The sequence below is a fragment of the Equus caballus genome, chromosome 3 (genome assembly GCF_041296265.1).
Source record: "Equus caballus isolate H_3958 breed thoroughbred chromosome 3, TB-T2T, whole genome shotgun sequence".
Classification (NCBI taxonomy): domain Eukaryota; kingdom Metazoa; phylum Chordata; class Mammalia; order Perissodactyla; family Equidae; genus Equus; species Equus caballus.
In genome coordinates this window covers 69841606-69862430 of record NC_091686.1, presented here as the reverse complement: position 1 = coordinate 69862430, position 20825 = coordinate 69841606, and the positions used below count along the sequence as shown (strand labels likewise).

At 37.6% G+C, this 20825-nt stretch overlaps 1 protein-coding gene and 1 long non-coding RNA gene across 2 annotated transcripts in view; both read left to right on the top strand.

The window, feature by feature from the left end:
• The window catches only part of SLC4A4 (solute carrier family 4 member 4), a 396171-nt gene that overhangs the window by 56902 nt on the left and 318444 nt on the right, over nt 1-20825 (top strand). The window lies entirely within an intron of this gene.
• On the top strand, nt 12412-19271 carry LOC138923642 (uncharacterized). The gene is made up of 3 exons (XR_011437553.1): nt 12412-12525; nt 13999-14229; nt 17538-19271. It is a non-coding gene; the product is annotated as an uncharacterized lncRNA (long non-coding RNA).

Genomic DNA, 20825 nt, shown 5'->3' with positions numbered 1-20825 from the left:
TTTTTGATTTGTAACCTTAACAAAAATTTCATTACTATGACATATTTTCACTCTGTGCACAGCTATGTGCACACCTCATCACATGATATGTTTTTGGTATGTCCTCATGGTGTTTGGTCGAACTATGCTCCCAAATTTTACAAGTTAAAATTATAGACTTCCACCACAACCAACTCTGATATGACCAAACGTATTGGTATAAAGACAGTAAAATTATACCTTGAGAGAAGTTGGCTTCTGTGCAAACAAGCACGCACATTGTGCTTCTGTAGGCAGCTGATGTGAAAATACCATGTCAAAAGGGAAATAACAGCCCTTGATACAATACGAGCCTTACTTTATAGCGAAGCCATCTTTGTTACCACTAGTATTCTCCTATGGATTTCTTGCATTTCATCGTCAGTAGTTTTGGCCTCATTTTAGCAGTGCTGAGGCGACATTTCCTTTTTGCTCCAAGCCCTTAACAGCTTTAATTAATAGTACTTATTCAGCTCATGCTTAGCAGTTTTATTTTTGCAAAGTGATTTATAATCATTTTTATTAGTTATTCTAAATTGAGAGTTAGAATGGCATGTCATAAAGAAAATGCTTCATGTTTGAGAAAGGCGACTATTCCTACCCAGCATTTGTCTAAATAGCATAATTATGGCTGCATTACTCACGGATTGTTAATTATTTATTCCTTAATCTGTAGATGTAAATACACCATTCCAACCTGCAATTATGAAAGGTCTGGAAACCTGAATCATGAAGTTCAACTGATATCTGTAAGAATTCTTGAAGCAAGGTTGAGTATGTGTCTATGGCTAAAACACTATTAAAGAAAAAGGAAGTTGGAGTAATGATAGAAATTATTAGACATAATGACAATCCAAATTTAGGCATGTGTATAATGACACCATATCATTAGAAATCGAGTATCAGAATATCACTTTTATTTATATAAAAGTGACATTAATATAAAACACATTAATAGAATATGTATTTATGTGTCTGTAACAAGATCAAACTGGTAATTGGAAAATATTTTTTATGTGATATGAATCAAAATTGTTAGAATGTTTATTTTTGAATTGAATTTTCTAGATTTTGCATATACCAAAAGGACAAAAAATTATCATGAGCAATATTTGAATGACTTTGCATTTACTACTTTTGCATACATTATAGAATGTAATGTACAGATTCAAAGCTTTGAAATTAGGAAATTTGAAATGATATGTAATGTTCTAATTACATTAATTCAGTACACAATTTTGAACCAATTTTTGATTATTCAAAGACCTAATCTTTGGATTATGTGTACCTCAGTTTACCTTTTGTGCCTGCCTTTTGGATATTACAATACACATGTAAGAATCATTATAAGGGGAGACCTCCAGGAGGGAGATGTGGTGAACCAGGGACTGGCTTCCATGCTTGCTGGTATTTCTAACAAAGAAGGCAATGGTGGGAAGAGGAAAATAAGACCAACCAAGAAACTATATATATCAGGGAAACTGGCACCCACCTGATTTAAAGCCGTATTTTGAGAATTTAAATCCGATTTTCAGACTATCCAATGAAAAATGGATTTCATGAAAAGTTTTCTTTCTCTGGTTACCATGGTGTTTATAAGAGAAAGAAACTGTAAACAAACAACCTAGGTTTATGGGAAAAGAACCAATTAAAAGATCGGAATGTAAGGCAAACACATCCTTGACTCAGTGTGTCTCTTTTTTTTTAGGAACTAGTAATATAAACATGTAGCCACACAGCATCTGCATAGATATTAAATACGATAAAAAGATTTTCGAATGTACAACTGTGACCTGAGTGAAAGGGCATGTCTAAACACAATGAATCCAATTTTCTGCTTACACTGGCAAAGAAACCAACTACTGTGCCTAAAAAAACAGTTTAGTTTTATTAGCTAAATCAACAAACTAATCAACACCACTGATCCCCTGCTCCCACTTATTCAAAGCTTTTTAAAAACCAGTATGTTTCTCAAAGGCAAGCCACAGATTTTAAATGCTGGATTGAGGTTTTAAATACACCAAAATTCAAGTGATGGTTTCCATGGTGACCTTCCGTCAGCCAGTTACTTGGAATGGCAAAGTACCTCCCCTTCAAACATCAACTCCCTAAGTCCCTTTAGCCGGTAGCAATGTGCTGAAAAAGGAATAGCTGGCTTTGAGAAGGGTATTTGGTGTTGGCAGGCACTTCTCATGTCAGTATAGATTCTGATTCCTCATTGGACCTGATTCTGGGCATTCTGCTGGAACTCCATCCCTTTTTTGCCACCCATGGTGTTCTGGGTCAGGGCAGAGGGAGAGCATGGGTAAAGTGTGGGTGGGCCAGCAAGAGATGAGCTGGCTTGTGTGTGCTTTTCAGATTGCAAGTATCCAAAGGGAAATCTGATGTGAATTGGAGAAGAGAGTCCTGAAGTAACATGTTCCATTATTTTCACCTGGGAGAGCTTAAAATCCAGTCTTTCCACCTGCGTAGATTTCACAGCACTTTATATGTGGTTTGTTAAAAAAAAAAACAACTAATAAAATAACTAAATAAAATGATGTAACTTTAATTATAAAAGAAAAATATAGAGGGCTGGCCCCATGGCCAAGTGGTTAAAGTTCCACGTGCAGCCCTCCTGTGGACTGGGTTCGAAGGTTCGGATCCCGGGTGCAGACCCACCCTACTCATCAGCCGTGCTCTGAAGGCATCCCACGTACAAAGTAGAGGAAGATTGGCACAGATGTTAGCTCAGGGCTGATCTTCCTTAAGTGAAAAAGAGAGGAGGATTGGCAATGGTTGTTAGCTCAGGGTGAATCTTCCTCACACACATACACACACAAGAAAAATATAGATATGAAATCTGTCTTAGTATATTTATGTGTGTGTATGTGTATAACTATACATCTGTGTCTATATAATGAAAATATACACAGGACTCTCCTGTATTGCTAAATAGTAATCAATAAGCCTATCTGAAAATCAGGGTAGTTTTCCAATGCGTTTGATTTGAATTTTCTATAATATTAGAATTCAAAAAGGAAAGATATGGATTTCTGCAAGTTGGATGCTGTCATAATAATAGCTAACATTTATTGAATGCTTCCTACGTACCTTCTAAGCAATTTTTGTGTATTTAATTCATGTACTTTTCACAACAACTTGATGAAGTAGATACCTTTTACTAATGCGGGAACTGAGACTCAGAGAAGTTAGGTAATATTGACCAAGGGCATGCAGGTGATAATGAATGTGCCAGGATTTAAACTCACGTAGTTTGATTCTACAGTTGACAGTCTTAACCACTACCCAATACTCCCTCTTCCTTGATGATCTCTATTTGAAAGGAATTAAACACATTCTACATTGTTTTATCTTATACATGTGTCCGGGTAAGTGTTAACGCTAGGCCTTTTTTTTTTTTCTTAACCCCCCAAGAACACAGGGATAGCTGTTAAAAATGTCAAATTTTTCTCAATGCCATTTTTTGGGTGCCTGATAAAATTGTAATCCTTCTATATATTGAGCTCTCCTGTGGAACTCCATTTTATTTCTATACCAATTAGATTGGAAGCAAGGGAACATTTATGTTATAGATTCAGAAACCAACTTGAATAATGAGGAGAGGAAGCTAGAAATGGGGGAAGGAATGTGGGGAGGGAAGGGGCATGTAATATCATGGAGTTTAAGGGGTATCATAGGATGGAAGATAGTATAGATGAAGGATGTGGTAAAAGGTAGGGTCTTAGAAAAAAGGAGGGAGCTATGAAAAAAACTTTTTGGCCTGAGAAAAGTGCATAAATGAAAACGATTTGACAAAAATATCCACAGGCTAGCAACACAGTGTTTGTGACTAGGAATATTTCTTTTTACCACATTTTAAGAATCAAAAGAAAAAAATCCATATAATTAAAAAAAAAATAGGCTTTCCACTAATTTATCCTTGCTGGCACATGCTCCTTTCATATACTGGTTAGATGTTAAAGATGAAACTTTGATTAACACTGAAGGAAGATCTATATTTTAGAGAAGTAGGGTACTTTCAATGATAAGTATTTACCTTCCAGACAAATATAAAAATCTTAAGAATGCATAAAATTGTAAAGAAACCATATTTCCACAGTATTGATTAGGGTTCTATGACTGAAGTGGGATGTGTCGATCAACGGGCAGAAGGAGGAGAGACTTTGATGTTTCCAACCTGACTTTCTTTTCCTTACAAAGATGAGAACATGAATGAACTATAGGGTTCTGATAGAGACATCACCTTGAGCTCTTATCCACAAAGCAAATAAGCCTCTCAGTGTGCATTAAATAAACAATTTGTGTGATTTCCCTAAAGGCAAGTACAGTGTTGTAGAGTGAGGAAAGGTATCATGTGGCAATACGATTATTTTATTAACTTACTCTACAAGAACATTTATTGCCCCACCCAAGCATCACCATCCATATCCCATTGTTGGGTTTTACTGAGGGGATGATGTCAGTGGCAGGGAATGTGGAGATAGGAAAGATGTCTCCAGTTTCCATCCATTAGGGGTAGAGGTGATAGCTCACCAGACTTCCGTAGGGCAGATCTCCATCTATTCTCTTTCAACGACAACTGTTGTCTAACCTTATTTGTAATTAATAAATTGCCTACTTGTCTACCTATTTAATGTTTATCTTCCATAAGAACACTGCAGTAAGCTTCATGAAAACAGGAACTGTATTCTGTCTTGTGAACTGTTGTTTATTCCCACTACTAAGCATAGTATTTGGCACATTAACTCCATAAATTGTTGAATGAACAAAAAACCAAGTTTAGAATAATAAGCAAAACAGAGTAGGAGCGTGGCAGGTGATAAAAGACAATTATAGACTTTAGGTTTAACATTGTGTGTTGGGATAACGTTATTAAGGCTTTTTAAGAGATGAAGAAAAGACAACATGATAAAATGGGAAAGAATAATGTCTCCCTTATAGACTATGTAATTCTGTTCTCAGAGTTTAAGAAAGGTATAGAAATGGATCTGTCCCTCTTTTCTCTAATTCTGACCATACTCCCACTCCTATCTACTAATTGGATGTAGAATTACAATGAGGTTTGCAGTTCCATGGGAAATAAGGGGATGAATTCAATAATGAAGACTATTCCAGTGCTTATTTCCATGCCAAGCAGTGACGTTAATTCAATCAACATCACTTTGAAGAGGTAATATTCTTGCTCACTCTATGGAAGATAAAATATAGATTAAGCTATTCAATATGTTTGATGGACTGAGATGGTTACTTAAAATTATTTTGGCACTATAATTGCGTCTTTTCTTTGCATGGTTACTAGTAATACCCCCACTTCTATCACCAGCACTGACAGCCCACCACCACCATAATAAGAGGTTACTCAGAGAATAAACAGGAGAACCAAACTTCAAACCCAGAGTGGTCTGACTCCAAAGTTCATGCTCTTTTCTGTTTCACTCTTGTTACAAAGTGTAGTCTTCACAGGCAGGTCCTCCTATAAGGAATAGGACAGTTATATCCCGTTCGATACCACTATGCTCAGGCAAGTGCATGATTGCTAATCAGACAATTCCAGTTTTTACTGGTCTCAGTACAAGGCTATGCAGCAGAACACCTGAGTTCTGTTCCTGCTGACATTGCCCTGATCCCTTGTCCTTATCTTTTAAATGGAGTCATAGTTCATGAGAGTGCGTATGAAATCACTAATGAATGTAGAGCACAGGGGAAAGTGGCTTAATGGATTAGCTCAGGAGAGAACTAACGATTATATTATAAAAGAACATTTTACAATTGTGCTTGATTTTGGATCAAGGTGTATTAAAACTTGGAAAGATAAGTGGAAAAGGAAAATAATTCTTTAAGGCTACCATATATGGTCAAAATTCCCTTATGTAAGATTAGGAAGACAAGACCCGCGAGCACTCATCAAACATATTTATTTGATATTTCAATTCCTTTTACTTTTTTACCTACTCTGTTGCTCCTGATTTTGTTGTATACTGCTTTTGGTAACTTTATTTTTCACTAAAACAATGTTCCTAAAATTATACTATGGTTCCTTACCAGTAATGATTCAGTCTTTGCCAGAAATTAGGGGCTCAGGGAGCTAGAAATCAGAATCATATAGGTAGAAGGGAGATGACTTTAGAAAGTGCTTGGTAAGACAAACTGGGAAGAAAATAAAAATTTCAGCCCAGGTTGATCATATCAGATGCATCATTTGGTCATAGGAGTAGGCAGGCCATTAAATACCTTCTAAAGTTAATCTTTTAATCTACTATTTTCCTTCACTTTTGCTTACTAACGAGAAGGGTTAGGGTGTGGGCCTTATTTTTGTCATTCCAGTTTTATTATGTTGTCTAGTTTAAGTGCAATGGGAGTGTTCACTTCATCGTGTGTGATAATAGCGCCTCTGAGGAGTGTACCCCACGGCAGCCACATCCGTCATCAGTTTTAATTTAGACGTATCTACGAAAGGTAAGAGAATGCATCGCTAAACATCTGAGCTAGTATTTTCACACCTCCCTCCAACTCTAAAATACTAGATATAGTCTTTTGGTCTGTTTCTTTCTGCAGTGGTGTCCCAGAGTAGTTTAGTAGCATTCCAATCATTAGTGTAATAAGATAATTAACTTATCTCAGTCGGCTGCAACAGGCGAGGTTGCTTGAGCGAGGAGGCATGGGATAGACTACAACAAACGAAACAGAGGTATAAAGACATACTAAGAAGGCTTGAAAGTTAAATTTTTTCATAAATAAACACAATTGCATTCCAATATATTTTATTAATGTAATCTACCTTTAGTTTCAACCAGGGGTTGGCAAAGTGAGGCTCTCTGTGGCCAAATCTGGCCATACGCACTCATTTGCATATTGTCTTCAGCTGCTTTCTCACAACAATGGCAGAGTTGAGTAGTTGAGACAGAATATGTGGCTGGCAGCCAAAAATATTTGCCATCTGACTCTTGACAGAAAAAGTTTGGTGACCCCTGTTTAACCTAATTTCTTATCCTATTTCTTATTGAGTATACATCATGAAATACAAGAAGTCCCTAAATTTAAACTCTTCAGAGAACAAAAAAATATTTTTGTTACAGTTGTTATAGTACACCATTTAAAAAATGACATGACCCCACACGTCCCAAAGTAAAAATTTCCATATGGCAGTCAGGACATTCGAAGCTTCTAAATACTGAGTATGTTAGCTTATCTCTTTGGAAAGAAATGAAAAAAAAAAAATGTAAGCACACATGTAGTTACTGTTTTTAAGCGGCTTCCAGAATCTTAACACTCCAAATAGGGCACCAGTTTTGATATTATCCATAGGGCATAATAGTGAGGGCAGCAGTAGAGTCAAGAGTCTTGAGTTGAATTTACTTTGCTGAGAAAAGACTGAAAGCCTCATACTGATTATGAAGCTGCAAGGGTAATCAAAACTTATTGGCTCAGTGAGGAGTAAAATATGATCAAAGACCAACAGTTATCAGAGCCAGGAGGCTGTGGCTAAAACAACTGCTCTGTTGGGGGATGTAAGTTATTGTTAGCACTTGCTAAAGTCACTCCTATGAAGGGTAATCAGTCATATTTCTGATCATTGTAGAGGCAAAACAAATTGACTTTATTCACTCATAGGATAGCAGGTACTAGTTCCTAAGAAAACAATTTAGTTTCAAAATTTAGTACATTGTGTTAACATAGTTTTCAAATCAAGGTATTGTTTTTAGAGAAATAACCTAATATCCAAGGTCAAATTCTCCTATTTCACATTTCTTGAAAGAGAGGTGAAGAAAAAATATTGAGTGTTAAGAAAAGAAAAAATATAGAGGATTGTTTCTGAAAACAAAACAACTTTATGTTCCAATTCCCTAACATCTGTCATACCTAGGAATTTTATTCATAAGTAGTCTATTCTATTTGTAGCTCCACTCATGTGAACTTAGAGATATCTGCAAGAAAACTGCTTATGGAATGTAAAAGAAATCACAAGATCTGAAATGCGTATCAGGGCTTTAAAATGTGGCTTCTTTTTACACCATGATCAAGTGGGATTTATACCAGGGACACAGGGATGGTTCAACATCCGCAAGTCAATCAACGTGATACACTACATCAACAAAATGAAAAACAAAAACCACATGATCATCTCAATAGATGCAGAGAAAGCATTCGACAAGATCCAACACCCATTTATGATAAAAACCCTCAATAAAATGGGTATAGAAGGAAAGTACCTCAACATAATAAAGGCCATATATGACAGACCCACAGCCAACATCATACTCAATGGACAAAAACTGAAAGCCATCCCTCTGAGGACAGGAACAAGACAAGGGTGCCCACTTTCACCACTCCTATTCAACATAGTACTGGAGGTGCTGGCCAGAGCAATTCGGCAGGAAAAAGAAATAAAAGGAATCCAAATAGGTAACGAAGAAGTAAAACTCTCACTGTTTGCAGACGACATGATCTTATATATAGAAAACCCCAAAGAATCCATAGAAAAACTATTATAAATAATCAACAACTACAGCAAAGCAGCAGGGTATAAAATTAACGTGCATAAATCAGTAGCATTTCTATACACTAACAATGAACTAACAGAAAAAGAACTCAAGAACTCAATCCCATTCACAATCGCAACGAAAAGGATAAAATACCTTGAGATAAACTTAACCAAGGAAGTGAAGGATCTATACAATGAAAACTACAAGACTTTCTTGAAAGAAATTGACAATGTCATAAAGAGATGGAAAGACATTCCATGCACATGGATTGGAAGAATAAACATAGTTAAAATGTCCATACTACCTAAAGCAATCTACAGATTCAATGCTATCCCAATCAGAATCCCAAGAACATTCTTCACAGAAATTGAACAAACAATCCTAAAATTCACATGGGGCAACAAAAGACCGCGAATTGCTAAAGCAATCCTGAGCAAGAAAAACAAAGCCGGCGGAATCACAATCCCCGATTTCAAAACATACTACAAAGCTACAGTGATCAAAACAGCATGGTACTGGTACAAAAACAGGTCCACAGATCAATGGAACAGAATTGAAAGCCCAGAGATAAAACCACACATCTATGGACAGCTAATCTTTGACAAAGGAGCAGAGGGCCTACAATGGAGAAAAGAAAGTCTCTTCGACAAATGGTGCTGGGAAAACTGGACAGCCACATGCAAAAGATTGAAAATTGACCATTCTTTTTCACCACACACCAAAATAAACTCAAAATGGATCAAAGACCTAAAGATTAGGCCTGAGACAATAAGTCTTTTGGAAGAGAATATAGGCAGTACACTCTTTGACATCAGTTTCAAAAGAATCTTTTCAGACACTATAACTCCTCAGTTGAGGGAAACAATAGAAAGAATAAACAAATGGGACTTCATCAGACTGAAGAGCTTCTTCAAGGCAAGGGAAAACAGGATTGAAACCAAAAAATAGCTCACTAATTGGGAAAAAATATTTACAAGCCACTTATCCGACAAAGGGTTAATCTCCATAATATACAAAGAACTCACACTGCTTAACAACAAAAAAACAAACAACCCGATCAAAAAATGGGCAGAGGACATGAACAGACATTTCTCAAAAGAAGATATGAATATGGCCAATAGACACATGAAAAGATGTTCATCATCGCTAATCATCAGGGAAATGCAAATCAAAACTACACTAAGATATCACCTTACACCCGTTAGATTGGCAAAAACATCCAAAACCAAGAGCAACAAATGTTGGAGAGGTTGTGGAGAAAAAGGAACCCTCATACACTGTTGGTGGAAATGCAAACTGGTACAGCCACTATGGAAAACAGTATGGAGATTTCTCAAAAAGTTAAAAATAGAAATACCCTATGACCCAGCCATCCCATTACTGGGTATCTATCCTAAGAACCTGATATCAGAAATCTCAAGAGTCCCTTGCACCCCTATGTTCATCGCAGCATTATTTACAATAGCCAAGACGTGGAACCAACCTACATGCCCAGAAACTGATGATTGGATAAAGAAGATGTGGTATATATACACAATGGAATACTACTCAGCCATAAAAAAAGACAAAATTGGCCCATTCACAGCAATGTGGATGGACCTTGAGGGTATTATGTTAAGCGAAATAAGCCAGTCAGAGAAAGACGAACTCTATATGACTCCACTCATAGGTGGAAGTTAGTATATTGATAAGGAGATCTGATCGGTGGTTACCAGGGAAAAGGGGGGGTGGGGGGAGGGCACAAAGGGGGAAGTGGTGTACCCACAACATGACTAACAAAAATGTACAACTGAAATCTCACAAGGTTGTAATCTATCATAACATTAATAAAAAAAAAATGTGGCTTCTTTTGACTCTAGCTTTTATCAAACTTGAATATGCTTTACTATCAAACTTAATACTATCAAGAAGAATTAAGTGCCAAATTTATGTCTGAATTACAGATTCCTTGTCTGTCCCACAGTTCCCACTAATACAGTTACTCAGCCTTCATTTAGGTAAGTAAAATGACAGATGTTGGGTTTAAGAATCTTGTTTCGGGATTGCAGGCTCCCCTGGAATGTAGTGTTGAACTGTACAGGCAGCGTATTGATAGGATTATAGTTTAAATGTACTTATTCCCCAAATCTTTGATTAACTGGTTGATCTGGTTACTATTGCTGCTTAACGAACTACCCCAACATTTAGTAGCAAACAATAATCATTTTATTATGCTCACGAATTCTGTGAGTCAGGACAGGGCACAGCAAGATGGCCTGTCTCTGCTTCATGGTGTCTAGGATCTCAGGTGAGAAGATTTGAGTGCTGGGGGCTGGAATCATCTGGAGGACCCTTCACTTACGACTGGTGCCTGTGTTGGGAAGACCTGGAGAGTAGAACTGCCAACTGGACTGCCTACAGGTGGCTTCTCCATGTGGCCACTCCAAGTGGCTTGGCTTGGATCCAAGCATGGCAACCTTAAGACAATTGGATTTCTTACATGGCAGCACAAGGCTCCAAGCATGACTGTTCCAGCAAACAAAGTGCTAGCTGCATCATCTTTTATGACCCAGCCTTGGAAGCCATACGGCCTTTCTTCCGCTGTGTTCTATTGGTCAAAGCTCATCCAGATTCAGGGAGAAAGGAATTAGAGCCCACCTCTTTATAGGCAGTGCAAGGTCACTTCGGAGCAGAGGATGTAGCAGGATGTTGCTGAGATCCTTTTGGGAGATGCAAACTGCCACACTGGCCAAAGAAAAAGTGAGTCACAACTGAGAAAATGTAAGTGTTCTGTGAAATGTTAACATCTTTTGCAATGTTGGTTGTTAGAACTGGATGTCTAAAAGGCATCTCAAACCTATTATGTTCAAAACAGTGTCTTTGTCTTCCTCCCAAATCAAAACAGTGCTTTTTGTCTTCTCCAAATTTGATCCCCATCAGGTGCCTCCATCTTAGAAAATAGCACCATTTCCTAGCCAAAACTTAGGAGTCATCCTTTATTTTTCCTGTTCTTTCAACTCTTACATCTAAACTGTCAAATCCACGCAGTTCTACCTCTAAAATGCCTCTCAAAGTCATCCCCTTCTCTCCATCTTCAGTGCTGTCCCCCAAATGTAAGCCATCAGTTCCTCTCCAATCTGTTCTCCATTTAGTAGTAAGAAAGAACTTCCCAAATCCTAAATTTAATGATTTCATTCCCTTGTTTATAACTCTTTAGTAGCTTCTGATTGTCCTTAGAATACGATTTTAACGCCTTCTTGGACCTACAAAACGCTGCAAGATCTGGCTCCTGCCTTCTTCTCCAAACCTAATCTCATACCACTCTCTCCTTGGCTGTTGTGCTCCACCCTCACCCAGCCTCCTTTTGCTCCTCAACTCCCAAGAGTTTTTGGACCTGTTGTTTTCTCTGCCTGGAGTGCTTTCCCCACAGCTTTCTGTGTGGCTGGCTCATTTAAAGTCAGCTGTTATCTCCTCAAGCCTTCCTTGACCAGCCAATCTAAAGTATTCCATCTCATTACTCTGTCCTTTATCATCCTATTAATTTCCATAGTAGAACTTATTATTCTATATATTTATTTACTTGTTTATTGCCTCTCTTACCAACCAGAATTTAAGCTCCCGGAAGACAGTGGCCTTGTCTGTCTTGCTCACCCCTGTTTCTTCAGTACTTTGCTGGATCTTGTGAATAATAGGTATTCCGTACATATTTTTTTTGAATGAATAAATAAAAGATTGTTTAAAACAAGAAGTCATATGTTTAAGTCTAACTTCTCATGAAAACTTATCTATATTTTACTAAAGCCCATGGCTGAATGTAAAAGATGATTTTTACATTAATAGCCACAGAAAAGTAAAAACTTACAAGTACTTTTTGGGTTCAATCTGACCTTTTAAGGGGGATCTTACTATATTTGAAATTGTAATTGTCGTTAACTAAACCTAAGCTTCATTTATTCATTCTTTCACTTATTCATTCAGTTTTTGGTGAGAGCCTACTGCATGAGTGGGACTGCAATAGAGGAGAAGAAGAATGTAAAAACGTGTAAGACACATTTCTTACTTTCACAGAGCCTACAGTTTTGTGGGGGAAATGAGGAACATCTGCCAACAGCCTCATTACATTGAGGTCATTTAAGTGACATGTAAATGGCACAATCTAAATGCTATCAGTATAGAGGAGGAAGAGGTCTTTTGTGCTGAACTAATCCGAGACGATCTATGAATTTAGTTGGATGTTGAAAAATAAAAGGGTGAATGGGTAAAGGAGGTCAATTTATGGTGATGGATGAAAACTAGACTTTTGCTATAGTATATACAGATGTCGATTTATAAAGTTGTACACCTGAAACGTAGACAGTGTTATAAAGCAATGTTATCTCAGTAAAAAATAAATAAATAAAATAAATAATAAAAAGGCTTTCAATAGGTGGAAAGGGAAGTGGAGGAAAGAAAGGTATTCCTGGTAAATAAATTGGCATGAACAAGTAACCAGGACCAGGAAAACAAAATGCATGTTTAGGAAACGGTGAGAAGTCTGAGTTGTACGGATCATCAAGCTGTGTATGGGATGAGGAGCAAATAGAGCTGGTTGAAACTAGGTTGTGAAAGGCCGCTAACTACACGCTAAATAACTGGGACTTCATTCCATCATGGATGAAGAACTTTGAATTTTTTTTTTTAGGGCGAGATGGAGCTTAATCAATACAGTGCCTTAGGAAGATTAACCTGCTTCGTTTGAGGTTTAGACTGAAAATGGGTGGGTGTGAGGAGGAAGGAGTGTGGAGCTAAGGAGCCTAAACTCCTTTTTTCCACCAAAGACCAAGGGACTGTGTAATCTCACCTGTCTCCACATATCTCCTGGGGGTAGACTGAGGAAACAAGATGTAGTGGAAAGAGCAGGGCTTAGGCCTAGTTTCAGGACCCTGGCTCTAGAACTTTGGTACTTGTATGACTTGAGGTCGGTCACTTGACATTTCTGGGCCTCTATTTCCTTAACTGTAAAATAGGGATAATTTTTATGCTATCATACAAGGTTTCCAGGAGGATTAGGAAGTTCTTGACAAATGGTAACTATTATTGAATGCAGCACTGAATTTATTTGATTAAAATCTTTTAACATTACACTGGATGCTTCCATTTGCCTTGCTTGGTGGTCTTTGATAAAGCAAGAATGTGAAAGCGGTTTGTTAGGACAGCACCACTGTACCTAGTATGTAATACTTTCTTCTGTATTCTCTGAAGAATCACCTCCATCTACTTGATTACTCTGCTCTTTATTCCAAATTGTAACTACAGCGTCAGCAGAAACTTTTGAATAATTGTTTCTCTAAATGGAATGTCTTTTACTCTTGCCAGGATAGACAAAGTGTTAAATAAGTACTCAATACTTATTATATTTTAATTTAATCAAAGAAGCAGTCATAGAATTTGAGGGCCACTGGCTGGAGGGCAGAGAGCTGTCTAGCACTCTTTCTTCTACTTTGTTCCATTTGCTTCATTCTTTCTTCCTCTTTAGGGTTCATTTTAATGCCTTCCTTGGACTAGGATGCCGGGCTATTGCTTCTGAGGCATCACGAAACCTATGAAGAAATGTGAGCACCGAAAAGTGATTTGGGGTTACTTTTCTGGATCAAAGTTGCCAACATCCTCAAATGGAAAATTGAGAGGAGAGGAATTCACCTTTCAATAATTTGGAAAGCACCCCTCTCTTCCAGTTTCTGACTTACCATTCCATATGCTAACACAGGTATTTTCTCACAAATTTTTGCTAAGTACTAGCCTTTAAGTTTAAGCACTTAAGAATTGCTGAAGGAAAGTTGTCACCTATTTCTGTGTAATTCTGGATAAACTGTTAATTTTTGGCAAACATAGACAAAAGTCTTAAAACTTAACTTAGGGATGAAGATTGCTAGTACCAGACCCAGGGCCTAAATACCAAAACAACAGTAACATTATCAGAACACCAAGAAAAAGATTTCCTTTCCACACTTAATTCAATGTGAAAAATAAAAAAGTCGAGGAGGAACAGTACAAGCAAATACCATGGTGCTGCTGTTCATGAGAAGTTACTGATGGCTTCCAAAAACATCTATGTTGTATGTCTGTGTGTGCCCCGTAGGGACGATTGTGGAGAGAAAGCATATACACGTGGTTGAAGTTAAAAGAAAACACCACTGACAATCTCATTTTAAATAGCCATGTTAAAAAAGAAAATAAAACCAAAGGATAGTGTCTTCGACTTTCAGAAATTCTGGTTTTGGGTAACTGAGTTCTCAGAAGTCTATGCAGGTGTTGACATTAGTGTATAGGCGCTCTGTTAGGTTCGGTTGAAATTGGGGCAGTAGACGTAATTCCGGTGTTAGACTGTGTGGATTTCCCAGACAGTTAGCTAACTCTTCTGGATCACATGTTTAAGTTCACAGAGAAAAACCAATCCTCACCTCCAAACTTCTTCAAATTTGGAGGAAACCTGAAACGGCTGACGTGTATGAAAATGTATGGAGTTCTGGTATTCATATTTTTTTTTCTAATGGGAGTGATATCACTACTAATAATAGTTTTATTATGAATATTAAATGAGTTAATTTATGTTAAGTAATTAGAACAGTCCCTGGAACATGGTAACAACTACATAGATGTTGGCTATTATTATTATTGTTGTTGTTCTTGTTAGCGGGGCTATCAATATTTTCAGTGCGAGATAGCAGAATCTGTCACTTGAGAGCTTATTCCATATGAATTTTCATAAAGAGAAATTCTAAAATTGTGCTGAGATAAGAGCACAACAGCCATCAACTTGGTTTAGAAAGATGGTGCCAAATTCACATCTGCTTTTGCTAGCCATCTCTCTTAAAACTTGTGTTTTGTGCCTTTTAAAAGAGATTGTCTTTACTCATAATTAGCCTCACCGTTTTTTAAAAATACAATATGATCAATCAACTGTAAACCACAAATTTAAATTATGCAAAGAAGGAAACATGCCAAAATATTAGCAGTCTTCTCTGAAAGAGAATATTTCTCACTGTCATTCCATCTATTTCTCTCTGTTGTCAACTGTTTTATAATGAAAGTGTATTACATTTATAATGGAAAAGGCAACAGATTTTCATTTTTGAAAACCAAACAGCTAAAATCAAAGGTACAGCAAGATGCCTGATAAAATGTTATTTTAAAATTTTGTACTCTGTTTTTATTTGCCCAGGTGCAAGAAAAGCAGCAATATACTTTTGAAGATCTTTTTGTCCCACAACAGTGGTTTATATAGAGCCCAGGTGGGCAGTGAGCAAACACTGTCAGCACTGAACAGCGTCCAATAACTATGAAAGGGCTCAGACGTTCCAGCCCTGCCATTGGCATTGCAGTGGCCACTGTTTCATAGTTGGAAAGGATACTAATCTCCTGTCCAGCTGAAGGGTTTCTGTTAATTATATATTATAATATATAATATACAACTATATATAGTTGTATGGAAAAATAGGTCTATGGTAAATGGAATTATTTACATATTTTAATTCAAATTTAATTCAAATCTATCCACATGGCTCAAAATTCAAAAAAGTACAAAGGATACAGTGAAAAGTTGTCCTCTCATGTTCACCCTACAGTCACCTAGTCCCCTCCCTGGAGGCAAATAGTGCTATTTGTTGCTTATGTATTCTTCCAGAGATGTTTTATGCACGTGCAAATAAATATAGATGTATTCTAAAAGTTGTTGTTTAAGAAGAGTGATGTCTTCAGGAATTTGTGGAGCCTGAATCTGTCTTGATAGAAATATATTCTGGTTGAGTAAGACTCTCTATTTTTAATGTTCCCAAAAGAGTGGATGCAATCAGTCATTCTATAAGTAATTACTGAGTTCCTACTGTGTGTAAAGCACCATGTCGGATGCGTTTGTCCCGTCAAGTTGCCGTTACAAGTTTTCCTATTTATTCGTCTTGTCATTCAGATCTGTGTGCTCAGACACCCCAGGGCAGATGGGCTTTCCCTAAGACACCCTTGAAGGCAGCTCTCCCTCACCCTCTCATTGCGTTTTATTTCTTCTAGAGTTAGGGTAATGCTGTAATTTCTCACCCATCTCTCTTTTGAGAGTGAAAGGGAGTGCTGTTGTCATGGCACAGAGATAACTGGCTAAACAGGAACTGTAAACTGGGATGATTACGCACCCTTTTCAGAGCATTCACCACTTCATAGCATTTTGCCTTCCAAGAGAATGGAAATTATCGTGTCCACTTATTTGTGTACTTGTAAACTCCATGAGGCAAGAACTCTGTCTACTTGTTCTAGGAACCCATCACCTAGAAGAGTCCTTAACACATAGTAAGTAGGTTCCTAATAAGTATTTGTGGACTGAATGGGTGACCCAATCCTGTTTCATGTTCTGTGTACAACTGAGCATCCTTTGGTCAGCAGTGGGATATTGAAAAGCCATAAAGGACAAATTTCCTCAGAATGTTGCTTCCCTCAAGATAGGGGGGAAAAGGAGACAACTTTTAATATTCAGACTTTAATCTTGCAGTGTTTCCTGTAAAGAAATCAGTCTGGCGGATGTGCACTTGAAGTGTCAATCATTTTTGATACTTGCAACAAGACCGAGGTGCTACGGTTTCCAGGCCTGGTCTGGGGAGCAGACCAGTGGGACACGAATGGTCATTGCCCAGTTTGAGCCAGTGGTTGGTTAATCTGTAGAAAACCTGTCTCCACGCACTGGAACAGCTGTGTCCACGTGACGCGGTCCACAGGAGAAAAGGGAGAGCAACTTTAGAGCAGCTGGCCATCTAGGCTTATTCACCCACCAGGAGGCGGGGAGACCAGTGGGATACAAAGGAACAAGCACCTTTCTGTGTCTGGGAGGTGGCTGGTGTGGTCATACACACACACACACACAAACACACACCCTGATTAGCAGAGTCCAAGGGCCCTGGAAGTCGGTTCTGGCAGAGAAGTCTGACGTAATTCTCTGTCTTAACTAAAACCAGACCGATCTTTTTAATCAAGGGGCATAGGTCTTAGTGGCTTAGTAGCTTGATTTAATTTTTCCTCTTCATTTCCAAACAGAGAGGCCTGTGTCGTGTGTCGTGCTGATCCATGGGAGAATTCCTGTAGGAGGAAGAGCCTGAAACTCTGGCCTAAGGGATATTAAACAGAGTAATTATAATACGTGTGTCAACACCATTTCTGAAAGATTTGCATATTTCTCTATCACAAATGCATTGTTCAAATTTTATTAGAGGAAAATATCCTGGTATCCTATTAGAATTATTGTTTGCTTTGTAATTATCTTAAGCCCTTTGATTTTGTTGCTGAGGGAACTGAGGCCCAGACAGGTTGAATAACTTGCCTTCCTCAACATGAACAGAGAAAGGCTCCTGTTTTTAGAAGTTAGAAACTCTCCTAATATTTGACCTGAGATATGTGTTTTAAAAATGGCTGTTTGATATGGTTGAGAATTTAGTAGTTTAAGCTGTGAAGCAACTTATGTCACATGTTTAACCAAAGAAATTATTTTCCCTCGCTCATGCCATGCTGACAGCTTGCAAGAACTGTGTTCACCTTTCTTCTCTCCTCATGAAAAGGGGCTACAGTTATTTTTAAACCTGAGATTTGAAGGAAGGAATATAGACTATAAATATACATTATAATCTACAATGGCTGAATTTGTCAGAGTGAATATGAACTTTCTGGAGTCTAAGTGAGACAAGACTGAGGTCTTTAAGTCATTTCTCTCTCTCTCTCTCTATGTCTATCTTCAGCTTCATCCCATGCTTGTCCCAGGATGAGCAGAAAAAGTAATTTCCTCTTTCCTTTCTCATACATCATGAAGGGCTGACTAAATTGATTATGGAGTGGCAACTTTAATGATCATTCTGTTGCAATATTGTTTAATAACAAAATAACTGCAAGTCAAAACAAATATCAGCACAAAGAAAATCTCTATCCTGTATGGCAAAATGTTTGTCAAACTTCCACCGATGAGCCCTGGACTTACAAAGGACCCGATATTAAGAAACATTTCTGACCATTCTTTCAAGGTTGTAGTGACAGGATATAACCTATCTACTACCACCTTTTTGTTTAGGCTCCCCAGTGAGATGAGTACGAATGTTATAATTTTGTATAACTCCAGGATAAACGTTCAATGATATCTCTCTTTTTTCTTTTCCAATAAAATACCCCAAATATAATAGTTATATTTATGGGTTCTGCTATCTGTTGAACAAAATGCTTTATAGATATTATCTAGTGACAAGCCATCTCTCTCCTTATTTTATGTTTGAGGAAACTTAAGTACATAGGTCTTTAAGTGCAAAATACAGAGGTCTTTATGCAGAGGTGTGACTATTTAAAGTCACACAAAGATTGAGAAAACTCTTTATGGTAACAATCCTATCTGTGGGTCGGATGTGCACCCTACTTACTTTGAATAATCAGCACATGGCCTATTAGTTGCATTATTTTACTAAATACAAACTTCTTGTTTTAGGATTAGAGTGCCATGCTTATACAAGACCAGGAATGCCTGGATTGCCAATTCCAAAACTTTCATCTTCATTCTTATTGGAGATATTTTTGTCATCTGGAGGTTTCATCACCTGCTGCCACTAGATGGTGCTTGTCATTGAAACGAAGGTTCTTTCATTTTTCTGTTTTCCTTAGGCGCCTGTTAGGACCTTGGATGATATGAAAGAAACTTGATTGATAAGCTAAGTACTGAGTGGGTACTCTAGAAGGTCATTTAGCACAGAGAGTTATTGATTAAAAAAATAAATAAATCATTATCAGTAAAGATTACTTATACTGTTTTTCTAATTCCATTAATTTTTTCTGTTCATTCTTCTTGTCACCAAGCTGTGTGAACCCCGAGACAAAAAGAACAAATAAATCTTTCTTTGGGCTCATGAGAATCAAGGGACATAACTCAAGTTTTAGGATAGGTGAAAGAAAGATCTCAGGATTCATATTCCTCACCAAGAACAGCAATAAAGCAAAGGTGACCACATGCAGAGTTGACAAGCAAAGTTAATCAATGACCTTTCAAAGGAAAAACACATGCATCTCAATTACTGGATAATAATCAATAGGAAAGGAAATGGAACATGCTCTTTTAATTGTGGGATAGCAAACATCAGGTAATGAGAATGATAACAGAGGCTATTGGCTCTTTGCCAAAGAAAACTCTTTTTCTCATTAATTTAAGGCACACACAAAACCTCACCCGCTAGTGCGCTAATCCCCTCCCTGCCTCCCGCTCCACAGGCCAACTTATACCCCTTTTAGGGGAAAATTCTGCCAATCTTGATAGTGAAATGCCTCCAGGGCTTACCTATTTGGTGTGTGTGAAGAACAGTGTAACAGGTTTTGCAGCCGAGTTTTGGCAAACAGAAGTTTCTTGGACTGTTCCTTTCTCATACATTCACCAACACTGACCACTAATGGCTAGCTCACTATTATAATGAGAAATTGCCAGCTATGTTGAAATACATAATCCACGGTGTGAAAAACTGCTAAACAGCAGTGGCAAATTCTTAACACAAAAGTGGCTTCCCTTTGCGTGTGAACTTCCTTTGGGGTTGCTGATTCTTGCTGACTTGTGCTCAGGGACTGAAAGTCAATTTTAACATTAGTCTAAAAATATACCTATATAGTCAAAAGATCTAGGCTAAAATTTTTAAAAATCCCTCTGTTTTGAATTTCCCATGTCACAGCAGTGGGTCAAGTAGAATGTGTGAACATATGAACATGTGGCCAGATGTAACAATGGCCAGACCCATGGCATTAGCACATTTTAATTTCAGACATTAGACAGCTTCTGGTGGTTCCTAGGGCCTTCTGAACATTAACTAAGGATTTTAAATATATCAGCTTTTTTTTTTTTTTTAAGATACAAGCTTACACCTGCTTCCCAAACACTGGTGAGGTACAATGGATCGCTTCCAGTTTTAAATACTGGAAAGAAAAGCCTTTGTCTCCAAATTATTTCCCTCTGGAAATTTTTTTCCTGTAGGTCTTACTGGTTATAGCTTAGTACTCAAGAAAGATTTGGAACCAGGAGCAGGTAGTCAGTATGTGAAATTATTTCTCTTGGGCTTTATGTGTTCTGGTGGCTACTGTCAAAAATGCAGTTTGGTCACTGGCTTCCACACATATATATATTATATATATATATAAATATGTATTAATAGGGAATACACATATGCTTGCCTCGTATACCATGCAGCTCAAAAATTAAGCGGTTGCTCTCCAGCAGGACTCAGCATCAGATGCCGTCTGCGCTGACGGTCTGTTCATGTCTTAATGGTTTACTTAACTGATCATAATGGGGCTAGGTCGTTGATATACTATCAG